The 9,687-nt window shown below is 44.2% G+C and overlaps 1 long non-coding RNA gene across 1 annotated transcript; it reads right to left on the bottom strand.

Moving 5' to 3' along the window:
• Positions 1-593: 593 nt before the first annotated feature.
• LOC309339676 lies at positions 594-2,996 on the bottom strand. Its single transcript, XR_014155527.1, has 2 exons — positions 2,801-2,996; positions 594-2,706 (listed from the first exon to the last, which is right to left on the bottom strand). It is a non-coding gene; the product is annotated as an uncharacterized lncRNA (long non-coding RNA).
• Between the last annotated feature and the right edge of the window lie 6,691 nt (positions 2,997-9,687).

Here is a 9,687-nt window from a genome sequence, read left to right as displayed (position 1 = left end):
TTTGTATTATGGTGTTTAGCCAACTTTACTTCTCACTAGATTGGGAATGAGTTTTTTTTTAGTCCAAACTTATATTTGGAGGGGGGAAAGGTGCTTCTTTCATCAGAAACATAAACTGACAGAATTGCATCAGCCCCTAAGACTTTATTACAGGCACTCCGAAACAATAAAGATTTGAAACTTGAAAAGAAAATGTTAAAAGATTTTTTATGCCTGACAGTTCATTACATTTATTCTTTTGTTTCTACTGCATTATTTAAGATGAATATATGTGTCTTTTTTCTGTGCCTTTACGGAACTGGTAAAGATAAACTTTTCAGCAAAGGAAATAAGTAGCTTTGCATTGTTTCAAGAAACTTTGTATGCATTCCTGTTTTGATTTTGCCCATTAGGAGGCTGCTTACTCTGGAGAAACACAATTGAAAGCACTGAGATTAATCCAAAGCAAGTGATAACACACCACCTTGTTTTTAAATATATACAGTATATATATTATATTGCAATGAATTGGAAGGGAGAGAAAATTCCAACAAAGCTAGAGTGGGAAAGTAAGCTGTTGGAGTACACCAAATTGGCAAAAATGACAGGAAAGCTGAGAGGTAATACAGACCTTTATTCGAAAATGAGACATGTATAAAAATATTTAGAAGCTTATTGTAGCAATATGACATCAGTGGCAGCATTTGAATAACTTCTGTGTAATGATGAACAAATATAAGAGAATATAATATTAACAAATATTATTTAAAAGAAAATAGAGATTAATAGTGTATCAGATAAGTTAAGCTATAAATACATGGTGGAGTGGCAGGAAGTCATAGGATCTGTTAGAAGAATGTACGGTGATATGTATTAGCGAATATTGTTATCTTTTTGTACTATCATTTTTACTTTTCATACATTTGTTTGTTATAATTTTTAAAATTTCAATAAAGCACACCACCTTGTTTTTAAAGTGTTCCAGTTGCTTTGGAAACATGCTGCTGCTATTCTGTTTTAGGTGTCAAGAGACTATAGCTCTCTTCTAGAAAAAATGTCCCATTTTGCTATAAATCGCAGTCATTCTGCCACCACCTCTGATGACCATGGCATTAGGGGGAGAGCGAGGGCAAAGTCATCCACATGGTGGAGCTTCAGCCTTGCACATCTGCACCAAGGAGACGTCTACCTGAGTAGTCTCCTGAGTCTGCACCCAGGAAGATCAAGGTTATAAATTGTGCACGGAGCCTCCCTGAACATCTCAGGTTCCCCCCTGCAGAAGTTCAGTGTCCATGGGAGAGTGAACGAGGCCTGTGTCCCTGCTTTTGCCCTTTGCTTCAGATAGGAAGGGAAGGAGAAGTATTACATTAAACAGTATTTGAGAACCTACAAATATTCACCTGAAGCCCTCCCAAATTTCCTCTCCCTTGGGAACTGCATTTAAAAATACCTGACCACCCCATTTCTATCCTTAATACAGCATCCATTACAGTTACACTATTAAACCTAATTTCTCACACTTCTCCAAGACCCATTTCTGTGTTCTGTGTTTAGCATTATGCCCGAGGAAATGAATAACAATTGCTATGCTTGTCTCCAGCTCTGTTGGAAGGGTTATGACTGAATGTTCAGAGCGGAAGCAAAGTCATTATCTAGAACTTCAGTTTAGTCATCTGTTAATGAGAGTGAATTTGTCTAATCACATTTACTCAGGCATATAGAAAACACAATGTTTTCTACTTTAAAGGGAATTTATTGCACTACAAATCTGTGAGGAGTACTGAATATGAACTGTAAACTTTCTTTTCTGTAAGTGCCACCAACTCTTTGGGCTACAGCATTATTATTCAAATCCAACAGGAACATTTGAATGCTGCTAGCAAATATTTTAAATTCTCTATGTGAAGCCTGCATTTCCCCCCTTCAAACAGAGATTTCAACTTCACACTGTTCTTCTGTGAGTACATGTCTCTAAGAAAACTGAAGGCAGCTTTATTTTAAATTTATGATTTCTTCTTACAGCATTCAGGATAGTTGTATCCTGTTTACAACTGTACAGTTTCCTGGGGGGAATGGATGAATTGCTAGGCTATCGAAAAGATGGAATAAGGTTGGACATTACTGTAGCTCACAATTCGATGTGTTTTCCCTGCTGGGGAATATCTCAATATAGATATGAAAGAGAAGGGTGCGTATTACTGTTATAACAAGAATTGCTTTTGTCTCGACTGAGCAGCACAAAATCCATAAGGTTTAGAATGATGGTACTTTCTTCCTTATTGTTTGAAGTGGAAGAAAACGTGTGTGTGAGAGAGTTTGGGATTAGGAATCTGAGGTGTCTGTTGGAATGGAACAATGCAGTCTGGGTCAGTGTATTCATTTTAGGCCTACTAGCATCCATGAACAAATCTGATAGGAAACCGAACACAGGATGTAGAATAACAGCACTAACCCATAAAACTACGTGAAAGAAACAGTGTAATACATCTGAAGAAAGAAAGCCGTAAGGGGCATCGCATGGCAAGCTGAGCTTTCCCCAAGGCTGCCAGTATTTCAGAGATGGTTTAGTTGTGGCTAAGAATGTGAGCCATGAGCCTTGATCTCACCTGAGCAATCAGTTCTTAATGGGTATCTCAGTCAGCATTGATCTTTCACCATGAACTAAGGTGCATTTCAATAGTTGCATCAGCACCAAATTATTCTGACAATAAGCAGGATCCTGTGGTCCTCCAGATGTTACTAGACTCCAGCTCCAGCCTGACCATTTGCTATGCTTGCTGGGGCTGATGGGAGTTGGAGTTGAAGACCAACATCTGGAGACTTGCAAGTTCCTCCTTCCCTCCCTGTTTTAAGAGATGGAGAGAGACTATATTGAACCAGGAATTTCAGTAGGGAATTTCACATTTTTCCTACCTCTGCCATTTGAGCTGCACCTGACAGACTAAGATCTCCTTCTAAAGGCACAGCAGCCATGTTGCTTCTTTTGCTCAGCCGAGAAAGGGAGAACAAAGAAAGGGAGAACATGTTGTGTCTTGAGTCAAAGGATTTTATATCTGTATTATTATTGTCTGTATTTGCATTAGGGTAAAGTAACTGCCTTTTGGTTCCAGAGGGTACAGCTACTATTGTTTCATTTAAGCTGCTGTATTTGGATCCTCTGTCTTATTGGTTTCCTCCAAAAGGCAGGACTGTGATTGCCTGATATTGTTCCCTCCAAAATGTATCCTTTCTAGCTGGTTCCCTGTCCCTATAAATGTAGCTCTCCCCTCCTCAGGCCCCAGTCTTGTTGCTTTAATAAAGAAGTGTTACTAGAGAACTGTCTCCAGCATATTATGTCAAGAGAGCAGAAATCACAAACCCCACGCTACAACAATTGGCGACGAAGGTGGGATCCGGAATGCTGAGGAGCGGTTAAATGCAGCCCTGCCTCAGAGTCCGGATTGTAGCTAAGAACAAGACTCACTGGCCAGCTGAGAAGACGACCCTGCCCACAGGACAATGGAGAGTCCAAGAGTATTGGAGCCCTTCCAGCCATCAGAGCCCCACTCGTGGGAAGACTATGTCGAACGCTTCGAGTTCTTCGCAGTGGCTCAAGGGATCACCGATGCCAGCAAAAGAAGGGCCACATTCCTGAGCTACTGTGGGCCTGAGATCTTCAAGCTGGCCAAGGCATTGCTTGCTCCAGCGAAGCTAAGTGAGACATCTCTCAAAGATATTCTTGCCTGCCTAACAAGCCATTTGGTGCCTACTGAGACCAAGATGGCCCGGCGGATGGAGTTTCATAAGAGGCAGCAGCGTGCTGGGGAGTCTGTATCGGCATTTCTAGCTGAACTGCGGAAGCTCGCTCAGCACTGCAACTTCCAAGATCTGGAAGAGACTCTCCTGGATCGGTTTATCGGTGGTCTGAGCAGCAAGAAAGCCAGAAGACGCATCGTGGCTAAAGAAGAGGTTACCCTTGCTTCAGCCTTGAAGGAGGCCACCGCCACGGAGAATTATGAAAGAGAGGAGCTTGATGCCAGTCGCAGGGCCCCTAAGCCACAGATAGAAGTTGCGCATGCCATGGACGAGCTAGAGGCTACTCCGAGCCAGAGCCCAGTCCGTGGGGTCGAGTCAGTGCGTCAGGCCTGCACAGTGCACAAAGATCACTGAGGCAGGTGCCCTGGTTGTGGCGGAAACCATGAGCGGAAGAGTTGTCGCTTCCGGGATGCTATGTGCCGGACGTGCGGGAAGACAGGTCACATCGCCAGGGTCTGTAGATCGGCGGCGTTGGGAGCGACAGAAGCACCTAGACTGGAGCATCGCAGACCGCCCACAGCAACCCATGTTCTACAGGACTGCCACTACGTAACGGAGATCAACGGGAGGGTCGTGCAGTTTCCAGCACAGGGCAAGGCACACGTCAAGGTGAAGATTGAGGGTCAGCTGTGCGACATGGAGGTGGACTCCGGATCTGGATTCACTATCGTGTCGGACCAGACCGCGAGGACATTCTTCCCCAGGGGTAAGTTGCCCCCTCTGGAGCCCTTCCCGGCAACTTTGCAGTCATACTCAGCGGGCCGCATCCATGTCATGGGAATGTGTGCTGTGAGAGTACAGTTCCGGGACAAACAGGCGGTACTCAAACTGGTGATTGCGAAGGGCAGTCGCCCCAGTCTCCTGGGCACTGACTGGTTTCCCGCCCTGGGACTGAGTATATCAGGGCTTAATTCAATCCAAACCTGCCCTGAGATGAGCGAGGCATTATGCAAAGAATTTGCTGGTCTCTTTAATGGAAAACTGGGTTGTTATAAAGGGCCCCCAGTTGACTTCGAATTGGACCCTGGGGTGGCCCCAATCCGACTCAAACCAAGGCGAGTGCCATTTGCACTGCAACCCAAGATCGAAGCAGAGCTGGAGAAATTGGTCAAGCAGGGAGTTCTCTCACCTGTGGACTCCACTAAGTGGGAGACTCCAATCGTCACGCCCCTTAAAGCAAATGGGGAAGTCAGGATCTGTGCTGATTACAAATGTACTATCAATAAGGCACTCAGGGGAAACTCATACCCCATTCCAGTCGTATCACATCTGTTGGCTAAACTGGCTGGGGGCAAGGTGTTCGCCAAAATTGACCTGGCACAAGCTTACCAACAGCTGCCAGTAACCCCACAATCAGCGGAAGCACAGACTATTGTCACACATAAAGGGGCGTTCAGAGTTAACAGATTGCAATTTGGAGTTTGTGTGGCCCCAGGGATTTTTCAAGGACTCATGGAACACCTGTTAAGAGGTCTGCCAGTGGCTCCTGTAACGGCTACTGATATAGCTGAGAAAACGAGGAAAGATGCTGTTCTCTCTCATGTGCTCACTTGGGTGGGGAGGGGGTGGCCAGGTGGTCCGCATGAAGACAAATTCAGGCCTTATGCGACAAGGCAGCACGAGTTGTCCATGCATAAGGGTTGTCTCCTTTGGGGAGATAGGGTGATCATCCCAGCACCACTGAGAAACAGGGTTCTTGAGACGCTTCACATGGGACACCCGGGAATGGTCAGGATGAAGTCGCTAGCCCAATGCTATGTGTGGTGGCCTGGAATGGACCAGAACATAGAACAATGGGCACGAACATGCAAGGCATGCCAAGAGGTGCGGCCAGAAGTGGCCAGAGCACCAGTTCATTGGTGGGAGCAGTCCAGATCTCCCTGGAGCCGGCTGCACTTAGATTTTGCTGGGCCATTCCAGGGGAAGGTCTTTTTGGTTATCGTCGATGCATATTCCAAATGGTTAGAAGTGGCGATGGTCCCTAGCATGGCATCAGCTGCCGTAATCAAGGTGTTGAGGCAGCTGTTTGCAACCCACGGGTTACCTGAGACCATTGTATCAGATAATGGGGCAGCTTTTGTATCCCAAGAATTCAGGGCATTCTTGGCTGATAACTTCATAAGAGGGGTCACATCCGCGCCCTTTCACCCATCCTCCAATGGGCAGGCGGAGCGCATGGTAAGAACAGCCAAAGAATCCATTGCGCGCTTAATGGAGGGTAACTGGTCAGCTCACATCGCGCGAATGTTATTTTTGCAGCATGCGACGCCGTGTACTGCGACGGGCAAGTCACCAGCTGAGCTGCTCTTGGGTAGAAGACTGGTAACGGTGCTGGATTATGTCCACCCAGATAAAATGCCAAACCGTAATTCAAGAGCAACCCCCCAAGCTGAGACTGACACAACAAGGTATCTCGCCCCTGAAGATCTGGTGTGGGTGAGGAACTATTCACGAGGTTCGCGGTGGGTGGCTGGTGTGGTCACCCGGGCTAGTGGACCTGTGTCCTATTATGTGACCTTGGAAAATGGGCAAGTTTGGAAGAGACATATAGATCAGCTGAGGTGCCGGGCGCTCAGCAGAGAGGAGTCTGATCATTCATCCCTAGCTAACGACGCAGAGCTGCAAGACCAGGGTGAAAATGGCCCAGAGGTACAGTCACCAGGGGCTTCAGCAAATGAACCAGGGTCTGCTAGTCCTCAGGATGACGAGGTACAGGTAGGGGACCCTGAGATGTCTGGGACTCCATCTGTTCCTGGCGAAACCCCTATAGCAGCCCCCCTACCACAGGTGACACCCAATCCAGAACCGGCAACACCTGTTGTCAGGAGATCAAGTAGAAGTTGTAGGACCCCACAGTACCTGAGAGATTACGTCTGTTGTGCTCACTAGGGGGGGAGGGGTGTTGTGTATTGAGTCAAAGGATTTTATATCTGTATTATTATTGTCTGTATTTGCATTAGGGTAAAGTAACTGCCTTTTGGTTCCAGAGGGTACAGCTACTATTGGTTCATTTAAGCTGTTGTATTTGGATCCTCTGTCTTATTGGTTTCCTCCAAAAGGCAGGACTGTGATTGCCTGATATTGTTCCTTCCAAAATGTATCCTTCTAGCTAGTTCCCTGTCCCTATAAATGTAGCTCTCCCCTCCTCAGGCCCCAATCTTGTTGCTTTAATAAAGAAGTGTTACTAGAGAACTGTCTCCAGCATATTATGTCAAGAGAGCAGAAATCACAAACCCCACGCTACAACAGAACACACAGCAAACAGTGAAAAGTGGATGCCGTGTTGTTGATTGGGACTAAAGGTGTGTCTTATTTTTGAAAAAGGTCGAAGGTTTTTGAAGTGTTCAGGCATGACCCAAGACCAGATTTCAGCTCAAAATGGATTTATTGTAACATCAGAAACACAAAGAACAATAATAGCAAACAGGGGCACTCAGCCCAGGATATAAACCTCCCTGCCTGTGATAGGTCATCTTATGCTGTGACTGGCAAATCACAACACTGGCCCTATCGCAGCAGGGATTGGCTGTCTGCCAGCTACCAGCAAATCCATTGAAGGGTTTTAGAATCCTCTCTGCCTTTTGTTATGCAGATGAAGTTCCTGAGCTTCAGGAGGCATGAAGGCCGGGACCTGCAAAGTCATGCATGCAGCCTGGCTTCCGCTTACAGTGCCTGCATGCATAACGGCTATTATTCTAAGGAGTCCTAAATAAGCCTTTTTTTTTTTTTTTTAATTAAGGATTTTCTTGTTTTACAGAAGTGTAGTGCCTCGTATTTTTTTTTTTTCCTTCTTCTTCCATGTAACATTTTTCAGTTACTGACCCATCTTATACAGTTATTGTGAGGTTCCCTGAGTAAAATCTCAAGTACAGCGTTTTGGTGATTTAATTATCATAATTTGAAACTACTGTAGAGCTTTTCATCTTCAGAGAACTTTGAGAACATTAGCCAGTTTAATTAATTTCATTTTTGAGATGTTCCTTCTGCATTTCTTCCTCCACTGAACACGGTAGTACAGGCAGTTACAGCTGTATTATAATTCAGAAGTTGTTATGGTAAAGATTTTGACAAGAACAGAGAGTCCCTCATGAAAATAATCAGTGGTGCTAATTACATTGGAGACTAGAAGGCAAGAAATGTTCATTTGTATTTCTGAATATACTGTAGCTCTAAGTTTCGGCACTTGAAGAGTAAGGATCTGACTACATTCAGTTCGTTACCCATGACACAGGATCTCATGGGAAGGAAACACAGATCTTCTGTAATTATAATACAAGGTTAAAGTCATGTTAACAGTCAACTGCAAGTGCTCCCAAAACTTACACCCAGAAAATCGGCTCCACTTCCGGGTGGGGCCGGGTTGCGGACAGGCCGCCTAGACTCCCGCCACAGTGTGGGGGCAGTGCAGTGTCACATGTCACACTGGTGGAGACCCTGGCCACGTTCTCAAGTCTTATCTCAGCAATGTTCCAGCAATTATTATTTTTCTGCATTAGCTGTTTAAAATTTCTGTCTAAAATTGGCTGAATTCAATAACTGTGAGACAGGCATGCAAGGAGACTTGGGGCCCACACATATGTCTGGTTGCCCCATGAATTTCAAGTCACATGCCTGAGAAGGGCTTTTTTTGTTCCAATACTTTCCCCGTAAAAACTTGTTAACCGCTGAATCAGAACAAATGTCAATCAGGTTTTCTGCGGATTTATGTGGGACAAAAAACCCCCAAAACCCTCTTAGGTCCAAGACTTGAAATAACAAAATGTGTACGGTCCCTTAGAGCCTTCATGAACTAATAATCAATCTCCTACATGTGCAAAAGTCCAAAAATATTTTGCATTTACAAATTAGTTTGGCTTTTATTTACAAATTGCATTTACAAATTTGTTTGATTTTCAGGAGTTATTATCACTCCTGGAGAATTTTTGAATTTTTGAAAAGAAGTTCAGAGAGGTTCAAAATAATGCCTCTTGCTAAACTCTGTCCTGTGAGAAGCTTTGGTGGTTCGATAAGATGGGCAAACACAAGATGAAAGTTAGCTCATGGTTACATGCTTGATCTTCTGTTCACACCTGAAATGGTAACAGAATGGATAGGTGTCTGAGATAAGAAGTGGGGAAATGTTGTAGAAGTATGAAAACCAGAAGCACAAGTTTAGTAGTATTTCAACAAATTTCCTCCAAGTACCCCAATTTTCCAGGAACAGTCCCATAATTATGAAAGCCAGAAAGTTCCTCTTTCCCCTGCCAGCCACCTTCATTTTTCTCTTTGTTTCTTTTTTATTACTACCAGAAAATGCAGGGCCTTAGAAATACATTTCCCCTGATGCCAACTTATTTATGCCTGCCATAATTATTTGGCTTATTGGAGAAGGTTTTTTTCCTTAATTAAAACTTAAATATTTTAGAGTGTAGGAACCAGGTGGCATTTTGCTGTTTCCTCTTTCTTGTCTTCCACTCAGATATTTATTTATTCTTGGCAAAGTGATCATGCCTCTTGGGCACCTGGCAGTCTGCAAGGTCACCATTCTTGTTCTTTTCTCATGTTCTTTACCATTAGATATCTTGAATTTCTTTAGATACCTTGAATTTTTAGATACCTTGAATTTCTTTAGTACTAAGTAGATATAGAGAAATATCAATAGATAGCTGGCTATATCAGCTATATCAACTCTGCCTTTTTCCCTGGCAGGACTCAATTCTTCCTTGATGAAGATCCAAGCAAGGAGAGGCTTCTGCAAGTGTCTCGCCTGCTTGACCAAATCCTCTTGGCACCTCTGCCCACAACAGACATATGGCTTCAGGGTTAGGTTTGTTGGGTTTATTGCACTATTCTATTCATCCTCCTTGCCTACCTCTTCTCTGTCTGTCTATCACATCCTGTCTATCACATCTTGATTAAAATATTGCAAGTCCT

Source organism: Podarcis erhardii (assembly GCF_964252035.2).
Source record: "Podarcis erhardii genome assembly, chromosome: 4".
NCBI lineage: Eukaryota > Metazoa > Chordata > Lepidosauria > Squamata > Lacertidae > Podarcis > Podarcis erhardii.
This window is presented reverse-complemented; position numbering and strand designations above follow the sequence as displayed.